Source organism: Amphimedon queenslandica, unplaced genomic scaffold, assembly GCF_000090795.2.
Source record: "Amphimedon queenslandica unplaced genomic scaffold, v1.1 AMPQUscaffold_13188, whole genome shotgun sequence".
NCBI lineage: Eukaryota > Metazoa > Porifera > Demospongiae > Haplosclerida > Niphatidae > Amphimedon > Amphimedon queenslandica.
The window spans coordinates 10,068-19,996 of NW_003546576.1; the positions used below are offsets into that span (position 1 = coordinate 10,068).

The 9,929-nt window shown below is 38.1% G+C and overlaps 1 pseudogene; it reads left to right on the plus strand.

The window, feature by feature from the left end:
- Positions 1 to 3,213: 3,213 nt before the first annotated feature.
- LOC100635158 (uncharacterized) lies at positions 3,214 to 4,359 on the plus strand (annotated as a pseudogene).
- The last annotated feature ends 5,570 nt before the right edge of the window (positions 4,360 to 9,929 follow it).

The window sequence follows — 9,929 nt, forward strand, 5'->3', positions numbered from 1 at the left end:
AGTCACAGGGTTGTCCTTGTCATCGGCCAACTATGAGGAAGCCGTAAAAATATTAAAGAAACGGTATGGTAATAGTCTGGCAACTATAAGTCGACACATGAACATTCTTATGAATATCGACCCGGTTGGGCATAACGATACTAAAAGGTTGAGATGTCTTTTTGACACAATAGAGTCCCAAGTGAGGGATTGAAGTCACTAGGAGTGCCTCTTTACTCCTATGGAGCCTTGTTGGTTTCAGCTCTTTCGAATAAATTACCTTCAGAGGTAAGGCTAATAATTAGCAGAGGAATGCTTGAGGGGGATTGGGATTTAGAACAATTACTAGGTCTTTTAGAGTCAAAGATTATAGCAAGAGAGAGAGCAACAGCTGTAGCCTGAAGTAATCAGTTGAAGAAGAATGGTCCAGTGTGTCACCCTCCCACAGCTGGTGCATTTGCCACACCCACTAGTACCAATTGTATTAATTGCAGACAAGAACATAGTTCCAAGCTTTGTTCTACCGTTCCAACTATAGAAGGAATAACACAGGTGCTTCGGCAAACGAGACGATGTTATGTTTGCCTTAGACAAAACCACATCAGTCGTAACTGTCGCTCATCAAACAGGTGTTCTCGATGTAAGGCCAAACATCATGTAAGTGTCTGTCCTTGAAAAGAACCAACTGAGTCTCAGAAAACCACCCCCTCAACTCCTGCAACCCTCAACTCCTTCACCTGTTATGTTCGTCAATACAAGGACTCAGGTATTACTACAAACAGCCACTATGGTTATTCACGGGACAAGAAACTGAGACCGACACACAGAGTGAGAACTATTTTAGACCGTGGGAGTCAAAGAACGTAAATGACTTGTCAAGTATGGGAAATCTTGTCCCTACCAACAACATCCATAGAGATGATTTATATCACGACATTTGGAATGTCTGAAGGTAGCAAGCAGTTATGTAATGTAATGTAGTGGACTTCTGTGCAATCGTCAGAGATGGATACACAATGAAGATATCAGCTTTAGTTCTCCCTTACATATGTGAAGCAGTATATAGTCAGTCACCCCGAGATATAGCAAAACAGTACTCACATTTGAAGAATTTAGACCTAGCTGACTCTGGAGAGAAAGAAGAGACAGCTACTCTGCAGTCATTGACATGGTCGGATTATGGAGATACTGGACCAATGGCCAATAAAACCAGGTTAGGTTAGGTGATGTCTGGGCCTGTAGACAGTCAAACCGTGAAGCAGGTAGTTAAGGGTCAAGTTATTACTGGATTAGTGAGTACACATGTGCTTACAATGGACACAATGACTGAATCAGATAGCTCACAAGCAGATTTGAGACGATTCTGAGAGCTTGAGTCGCTTCGCATCAACCAATTAGAGTAGTTGGTACAGACCCAATTCACGCAAGAGATTAGTTTCAACAACAGTCATTATGAAGTCAGTTTGACATTGCGTCAAATGTCTCAAAACTGCCTGAGAATTATGATCTCTGTGTCAAGAGACTATGAGGTTTGTTCTAGAGGTTGGAGAGACCCAGATCTTTTCAGAGCCTATGATAGTATCATGTGTGAACAACTAAAGAATGGAATAATAGAGCGAGTACCAGAAGCGACTGACCCACATGCTGGAAGAATCCATTACTTACCACATCATCCAGTTGTGAGAAAGGACAAGATTGCTACAAAGGTTAGAATAGTATATGATGCCTCATGCTCTGATGGTACTAACCCATCTTAATATCAATGTTTACAAGTTGGTCCCAGGTTTGGTTAGTCAATTCTTGACATCCTGATACGTTTTCGTACTCACACAGTAGCTTTGGTGGGAGACATAGAAAAGGCATTTTTAATGGTAGGAGTGGAAAGGAGAGATCATGACGCGCTGAGTTTCCTCTGGTTCGACAACCCACAGTCTGAGAATCCAAATATAGTGAAGTAATGCTTCACCCGTGTAGTGTTTGGGGTGTCATCCAGTCCATTCCTACTCAATGCAACAATTAAATATCACATAGAACAGTACATCGAAAGAGACCCCAAATTTGTAGCTAAGTTCTTACATTGTATTTACGTTGATGACCTCACCACTGGAGCTTCTAATGTAGAATTAGGTTATGAGTTTTATTTGAAAGCAAAACTACGGTTAGCCAAAGCAGGATTTAATCATCGCAAGTTTGTATTCAATTCCACTGACCTGATAAGAAGAATTCTTGTCAATGATGGACAAGTTAAAGAAGCACACACTAGTAATAAACTACCTCTCGAACACAAGGTATGAGGAGTTATATTGAAATCTTTGGATGATCAAGTTTCGTTTGATATCAGAGAGGTAAATGAGTATTTGAAAACCATACAACCGACTAAACGTAATGTTGTTGGTATAGCAGCTAAGATTTATAATCCACTGGGAATACTCTCTCAACTCACAATAGTCTTTAAGGTATTTTTCCAACGGCTTTGCAAGTGTAAACTTGGATGGGACGAACCCCTCTCTTAAGAGCTGGATTCTAGTTGGAAGAAACTCGCCTCTACTCTTGACCAAGGTAACTATGTAGTAATAGACCGGTATCTTCCTGGGTTAGGAGATCAAGAGTACCCCTTTATACAGCACGTAGGGTTTTGTGATGCCTCCTTAAATGCTTACACAGCTGTAGTTTACCTTAGAGTAGTAGGGAAAGCATTGACTTCTGTTTCAATTCTAGCATCGAAAACTCGAGTAGCGCCACTGAAGACAGTAACCATACCACGTCTTCAACTATTATCAGCGTTACTCCTCGCAAGACTGACACACTTAATTTATGGAGTACTTCAAGAAAAATTCCCCTTCAACAATCCATTTCCTTCACTGATTCAATAATATCTCTTGGATGGATACACAGAACGGACAGAAAATGGAAGCAATTAGTAGAGAATTGTACCTCTGAAATTAGAAAACTTATTGTAGGTATCATTGTCACGGAGTGGAAAACCCCACGGACATTCCATCACGGGTTGGGAATGCAATTAAATTAGAGAAAGACAAGACATTCTGGTAAGAAGGTCCACCTTGGCTCAAAACACAATTCAAGTAAGTGGATGATCCACTTGCTCCCCTTCCAGAGGGTTGTCATGAGGAGTTACACAACAAGAGAGAAGTTGTCTTGTTTTGCTCGGCAGGAGAATGCCAGTCAGTCATTGATGTAGAGAGGTTCAGTACCTTCAACCGCTTATGAAGAGTTATGGCTCAAAATATGAAATTCATTCACATATTGCGAAAGGGTCCTCAAGACGAGACGGTGTTATCAAGAGACATGGAATTAGCTCACACTTCACTAATGCGTATAGATCAGTCGTCAACAATAATAAACAAGAGATTCAATTTGTGGAAGGAACAGTTTGATGTGTTTGTGGACAGAGAGGGAACACTGACATGTCGAGGAAGGCTGACTAATGCCAACCTCACTACTGAAATAAAATACCCTGTCCTTTTAGAGAGACGAAGCACTATCGCTCTGCTCATCGTTAAAGATTGCCATGTAAGAGACAGACACGGAGGGGTAAACAGTACACTCACTGAAGTAACATCAAGGTACTGAATTGTACAAGGACGTCAGCTAGTCAGACAAGTCATACATAACTGTTTACTGTGTTAGTGATACCATGGCAGGTCTTACCCTGTTCCACCACCTCCTCCATTACCCCCACTTAGAGTAGAAGAGAAGCCCCCTTTCTGGTATACTGGTATTGACTTTGCAGGACCTATGTACACTCGAGAGACTCTGTCTTCAGAGAGCAGAAAGGTATGGACATGCTTGTTCACATGCTGTCTTACCAGAGCAGTACACATTGAACTTGTGACAGAAATTGAGACAGTCACGTTCTTATGCTGCTTCCAGAGGTTCACTGCAAGAAGGGGATTCCCCTACAGGATACTCTCTGACAATGCCAAAACATTCAAGGCTGCCAACAAATGGTTGTCTACAATATTGGAGCACCCCAGAGTAAAGGAGTTTATGATTGGGAACGGAAATAGATGGCAATTTAATGTTGAAAAGGCACCCTGGTGGGGTGGGGTGTTCGAGAGAATGATTCAGGGCATGAAGAGGTTATTACGGAAGATTATTGGAACTTCTAAGTTTACCTATGATGAGCTGATGACAGCTGTAATTGAAGTGGAAGCGATGTTAAACTCTTGCCCCCTGATCTACATTCCTTCTGGTGACTTGGTGGAACTCCTGACCCCCTCCCACTTACTTTGTGGTCGGAGACTTCTGACACTGCCAGATAAACCTAAAAAGGAAGAAGATTTGTGTGTACCGGGATTAATAAATGGAGCCACTCAGTTGACAAACCCCTCACTAATATACTTGATAAATTCTGAATGAGATGGAGGTGTGAATACCTACTTGAGCTAAGGAATGCCCACATGAAGAAATGGAGGAAGGGATCAGCCGAGCAACCTAATGTATGTATTGGATATATTGTTTTAATATAAGATGACCAATTATCTCGATGATTCGGGAAATTGGGTAATATAATGAATTAAGTGTAGGAAGAGATGGAGAAATAAGAGCAGCCATTGTTAGAACACATAGTATGGATGGTAAGACAATACTACTCAAGAGACCACTTCAAAGTCTGTACCCACTTGAAGGATCAGATAATTCGGACTTCACTCTAACTCACCATTACAACTGTTGTCTAACAGTGAACCTATTGGCACTGTAGAAACTCACCCATTGATGGAAGATCACTCACCTATAAATCCCTTTTTTCTACCTAAACAAACAGCGGCTCTACGCGCTAGAGACAGGATAGGATCATGGACAAGGGAGCTGTTGGTATCAGACTTGGATAATTTTTGAAATATCGAATTGGATACAAAAATTCCAACATCGCCCAGCTTTACTACCAATGATTGATTTCTTGATTAAAAAGCTCTTGTGAAAGAAGATCACCTCAATACACATCTAATATCTCAGAAAATGATACATTTTCATTAGTGGACAGTACAGATGGTACAAGGCACAATAAAGTGGATGATCTTTTTGCCAATGGAGAAAAATGACAGCTTAAGTCAGATATTATGTGATCAAGAAATGGAATAGCAGCATTAATTTGGTACCATTCCTCTATTGTTGAAGCATTAGTAGCAGCGTTAGGACAATGTAATTGCTGTCTGCATATACGTGTTTGGCTAGGTTCTACATTAACTGATGCAGTCATTCTTTCAGCATGCTTATATAAATTGTATGAAAAGTGGAGTCGATATTGCTTCTCAATTGCTTGTAAAGTGACAATATTTCATCAATATTATTATAGGCATCAACTATATCAATTGCCCTTCTTTGTAATTTAACTGTAATGCCTGCTAAATGATGCATTATGCCGAGATGCCCATCGAGTCTTACAAAGATCAATAAAAGGTGACCTTTTTCCTGCATCTAAAACATTATTAGCTACTATTTCTGTCAATAGCCCATTGCGTTTTGGACTATTGAGGAAGAAATTACACACTTTTAAACTTTATCAATGACATTCCTAACAGCAGGCAAACTACAAGAACTTGTAATGACTAGATTTAAACAATGCCAAGTGCAGTGAGTATAGACTGCCAATGGAACACCTTCTGAATTAAAGCTTGTAATCGAATACGTTCACTTGACATATTGGAAGCGCCATGGTACCCTTGGCCTCTCATTTTTCACATCAAGTCCTAGTTCAGCTAAATTTCACAACACAAGAGGCAATAGCTTCACCAGTCACACGTGTCAACAATGGATAAAGTAAAAATTCTTCTCTTATATTATTATTCAAATCTACTAAGCTAATACACAAAGGCATTAATTCATTATTAAAAGATGTTATTTCATCAGCCATTATAGCAAAAAACTTGGCGTCTTTTACTTCATTAATTAAACTTTTCTGAATTATAGATTTGCCTATGACATCAATTATTTCATTTTGAATTCTAGCAGGTATGTATGTAGCTTTGTGAAACCTTGGCCTCTCAAGGTGAGCTTTTCACAATGGGTCATGTTTGCTATTACTTTCAAATGGGCAATATAATTACCTGGATTCATACTCTGATGCAAGAGCTCTTTATCACCTCTCAGTGCAATACATTGCCGACCACAAAATAGAATAGATTCTGCACAGCATTTAACTATGTAGCAATTTTCCTCGATATTACGAGAATTAAGACGAGCATCTATATTTTTCTGAGGTTTTTCAACTGAATGTACATAAGCTTGGGCATCAGCAACTGCTTCTCTATGAAAAATGTTAGATGCATGAGAACCAACTATATTTCACCCACTTTTTAAAAGGCCTATAAACAAGAATGCTACAATTATTTCTATCTTTTACAAACAATGCACAATACTTGCAAAATTCACCATCTAAAATCTTGCTATACACTAGCCACAGAAACTTTTCTAACCATATAGCCTAAAAGCTCCTATTACAGGCACAATCAAACACTTTCGGAAAAGCAAATGAAGGAGGAGGGACAAAGTGATGCAATATAAATTATATTTCTCCCCAACACTAAGGGAAGATATAGCTGAACTAATTTCCACAGACGACATATTATGCTTAATAAGAATACCTATATCAAGCTCCTGCTCTGGAAAGTTAAGCTCCTGCTCTGGAAAGTTGGCTGGAAGGAGATCTTATACCTGTGCCTCTTCTTCTCCAGCAGATTCAGCAAGGACAGTGGTTTGCACAGCTATAGTACTGTCAGTGTCACTATCTAAAACTGACGTTGGATGATCTGCTACATGAATATCTTCAGTTCTCACTCTATAGTCTACTGCTTTAAAGAACTTCAGGATTCCAGACTGTTCGTACTGTCTAACACGTTTTCTATTAGCAGCCATTTTCATTCAATTACTTTACAATTAATAATTATTATCTAATATTAATATCTGTTAATTAACTTTAAGCAATTTTTTGAGGGTGGTTCGACAAAACCCCTCGAACCCCCTTGGCTTTGGGCCTGTTTGCAACATATAGCAGGAGAGAGTGATAGTGATACTTCAGTGAATAGTGAAGACTTTACTGGTGTCTCTTCCAAATATTCTGAAACTGAGTTTAGTACCACAGGTACCTGCTGTGGTACGTCTTGCTTAGTTTTTTAAAAGATCTCATTTATACATTATCCTACACAAAAGGTAAAATACTCACCAAAGATTCAGTTAAATCTTGCATGGCCTTTCTTTACCCTGTCAATACGCGTAATGAGTGAGTTAACAGTCTGTTCTAGTTCCTTGAGTGTATTATTAAGATGATTATACACAAGGAACATTAAAAATAAAACATACAAGTAGCATATTTGCTTCCTCTTCTTTGTGGTGCACTTGGATCTAGTATTATAGGTGGTAGTAATAAAGAAATACTATCCTTATCATCATCTGAACTATAGCTGGTACAATTGCTTATACAGGTAGGTGAAAAAATTTCAACAGAATGACTGGTGCAGTTTCAGCTGTTACAGCAGCAGAATTTGCAGCATCACCTGGCTTTATCAAATCAGTAGTGTCAGATACAGATAAAACTTTAATATTAGATTGTGGTTCTAAAATGAAAGGATTAAGCTCATTTTGTTAATAACTTTTTTAAGTACCTTTCTTCAGCTTTTTCACAGGTTTCATAGTTTATCCTCTCTTTATCTTGCATGTACCTGTAACATCACATATGTGTAAGTAACCAACAACAATATATAATACTATACCAATTTCCTTAGCTTCTTTAAACATTTCTGAGGCTCCTCTCTTTATTGATTTACCTGTAACTTTATGTATACACCCTAAAATAATTGTAATAACTCTGTCTTTTATGCTGTACTATTTTTCTTAGGAGTGCCAGTGTCTTCCTTCAATGTAGCAGAAGAATCTTCATCAAAAAAATTCTTAGGAAGAAAATCAAGAGTGTAAATTCCAACAAAAAACTGCTCTTTTACATTGGTGATATCATCCATACTACCTATAAGAATAATAACCTTGCTCTTAGTATTGTTCTTGTTACAATAATAATAATAATATGCAACACACACAGCTAACCAAATGTTATTACTCTGCTATCTAAGACCCGCTTTTCAGCTTTTACATGACATTTCTCTCCCAAGTTGAGTGAAGATAGCTCTATAATAGAGCCTTTTCGCACAATTGACATTGATTCATCGCTATCAAAATAAATCAAGTAGGAACTCATATATAATACTGTAATGTAAAAACACTAGATTCATTGTACTCACCACGAGGTCTCATAAGTTGGTTAAGCTGAGACCTAAACGTCATTTTACAAAGGCAGAGAAGAACTGATACAAGACAAGCGGCAGCAGACTGAAGAGACACGATAGAGTAACAAAGAGCAGCTGGAGCCAAGTGTGGTATCACGTGCGAACCGTAACTGCACATGCGTGAACATTCAACGAATTGCGTAGGAAGTTGTAGAACGAAGTGTGCTGTCACAAAGGGTAACGCAGTGCCACTACTTATCTTTATTATTGCGCTATACTGTAGTTATAAACAGATAAATGGCAGTCCAGTACCAATATGATTTTTTGATTCAATTATGCAGGTAAAATAACAACCTGTATAGATAAAAGTAAGTACACGTATGTGTGTTATTGTAGCTTACCTTTCTTTACTTTGCTCTGTTGTTCTTTATAGGTATGAACAGATAAAAGGCAGTCTAGTACAAGTATGATTTAATGATGCTGGTACAATTACAACCTGTATAGATATAAGTACATGTATGTGTGTTATTGTAGCTTACCTTTCTTGATTACACTTTATTGTTCTTTATAGGTATGAACAGATAAAAGGCAGTCTAGTACATGTATGATTTTTTTATTCAATGATGCTGGTACAATAACAACCTGTATAGATAACAGTAAGTACATGTATGTGTGTTATTGTAGCTTACCTTTCTTTCTTTATTGTTATTCTTTATAGTTATTAAAGATTAAGGGGAGTTATTACAGGTGTGATTGATGGTGCATAGTTATTATACATGTACATGCATGTAGACTTTAGAGAGTGAGAGCGAAAGATTTACATAATAATAATAATGATAATAATAATTGTAATGACATTAATAGTTAATGTACACTACGTATACATGCATGTATAGAGTTCAGAGAGGGAAGAGGTGTGAGAAAGCACTTTCTAATGCTATGAAGATATTGTTTCTACGTGAGGCAGCAAATGAAATTCTCAAATTTACACGTAAAAGCAATGGAATCAAAGAGGTATACAGGAAGCTACAAGAGCCCTCAGTGAAAAGCTGATGCGCTTATGTTTTATCATGATTATGGGGACTTTGTCATGTTAGCAAAGTGAAATGAACTGAAGAAGACAACAGAGGACATGAATCCTCACTACTCAGAACTGTACACATTTCTCTGAACATTGGACGATCACCCTGATATACAGTAGAAGAAAATAAAAAATTCACGTTTGACAAATACAAAACTATTAAAAAACGGTGCGTAATACGGTGCTTGCAGTTGCTAGTGCGTACTTGATACAAGCATTTTATCAATCGTCTTTACTGTTTTTAAAAAATTACTTACATAACGATGACGTTTACGTATGTGGCAATTCTCAGTCACACACGTAAAGAGTGAACCACACTGTATCTGCAAGAAGAAAGACGATGCTTCACTCTGTTCTCAAGGAAACTACTTGCGAAGGTAAGTTTTAATCTAATAGCTTTCTGAGTGTTTTGTACTATGAATCAAAGCTGGTTTTGATACACTTTCCTATTGATGACTCGACACCTATAGACAAAATGGGGCGCATGACTCGAGGCAAGGCAGGTGAAGAACTACAGCCTGGTATATTGTGCAAGGTTAAGGAAGGGAAGAAACTGTATGATGGGCGCATATTAGCAATTGGTGACTTGGGCTAAGTACTATGTCACTAAATTATGACTATAATAATATAGG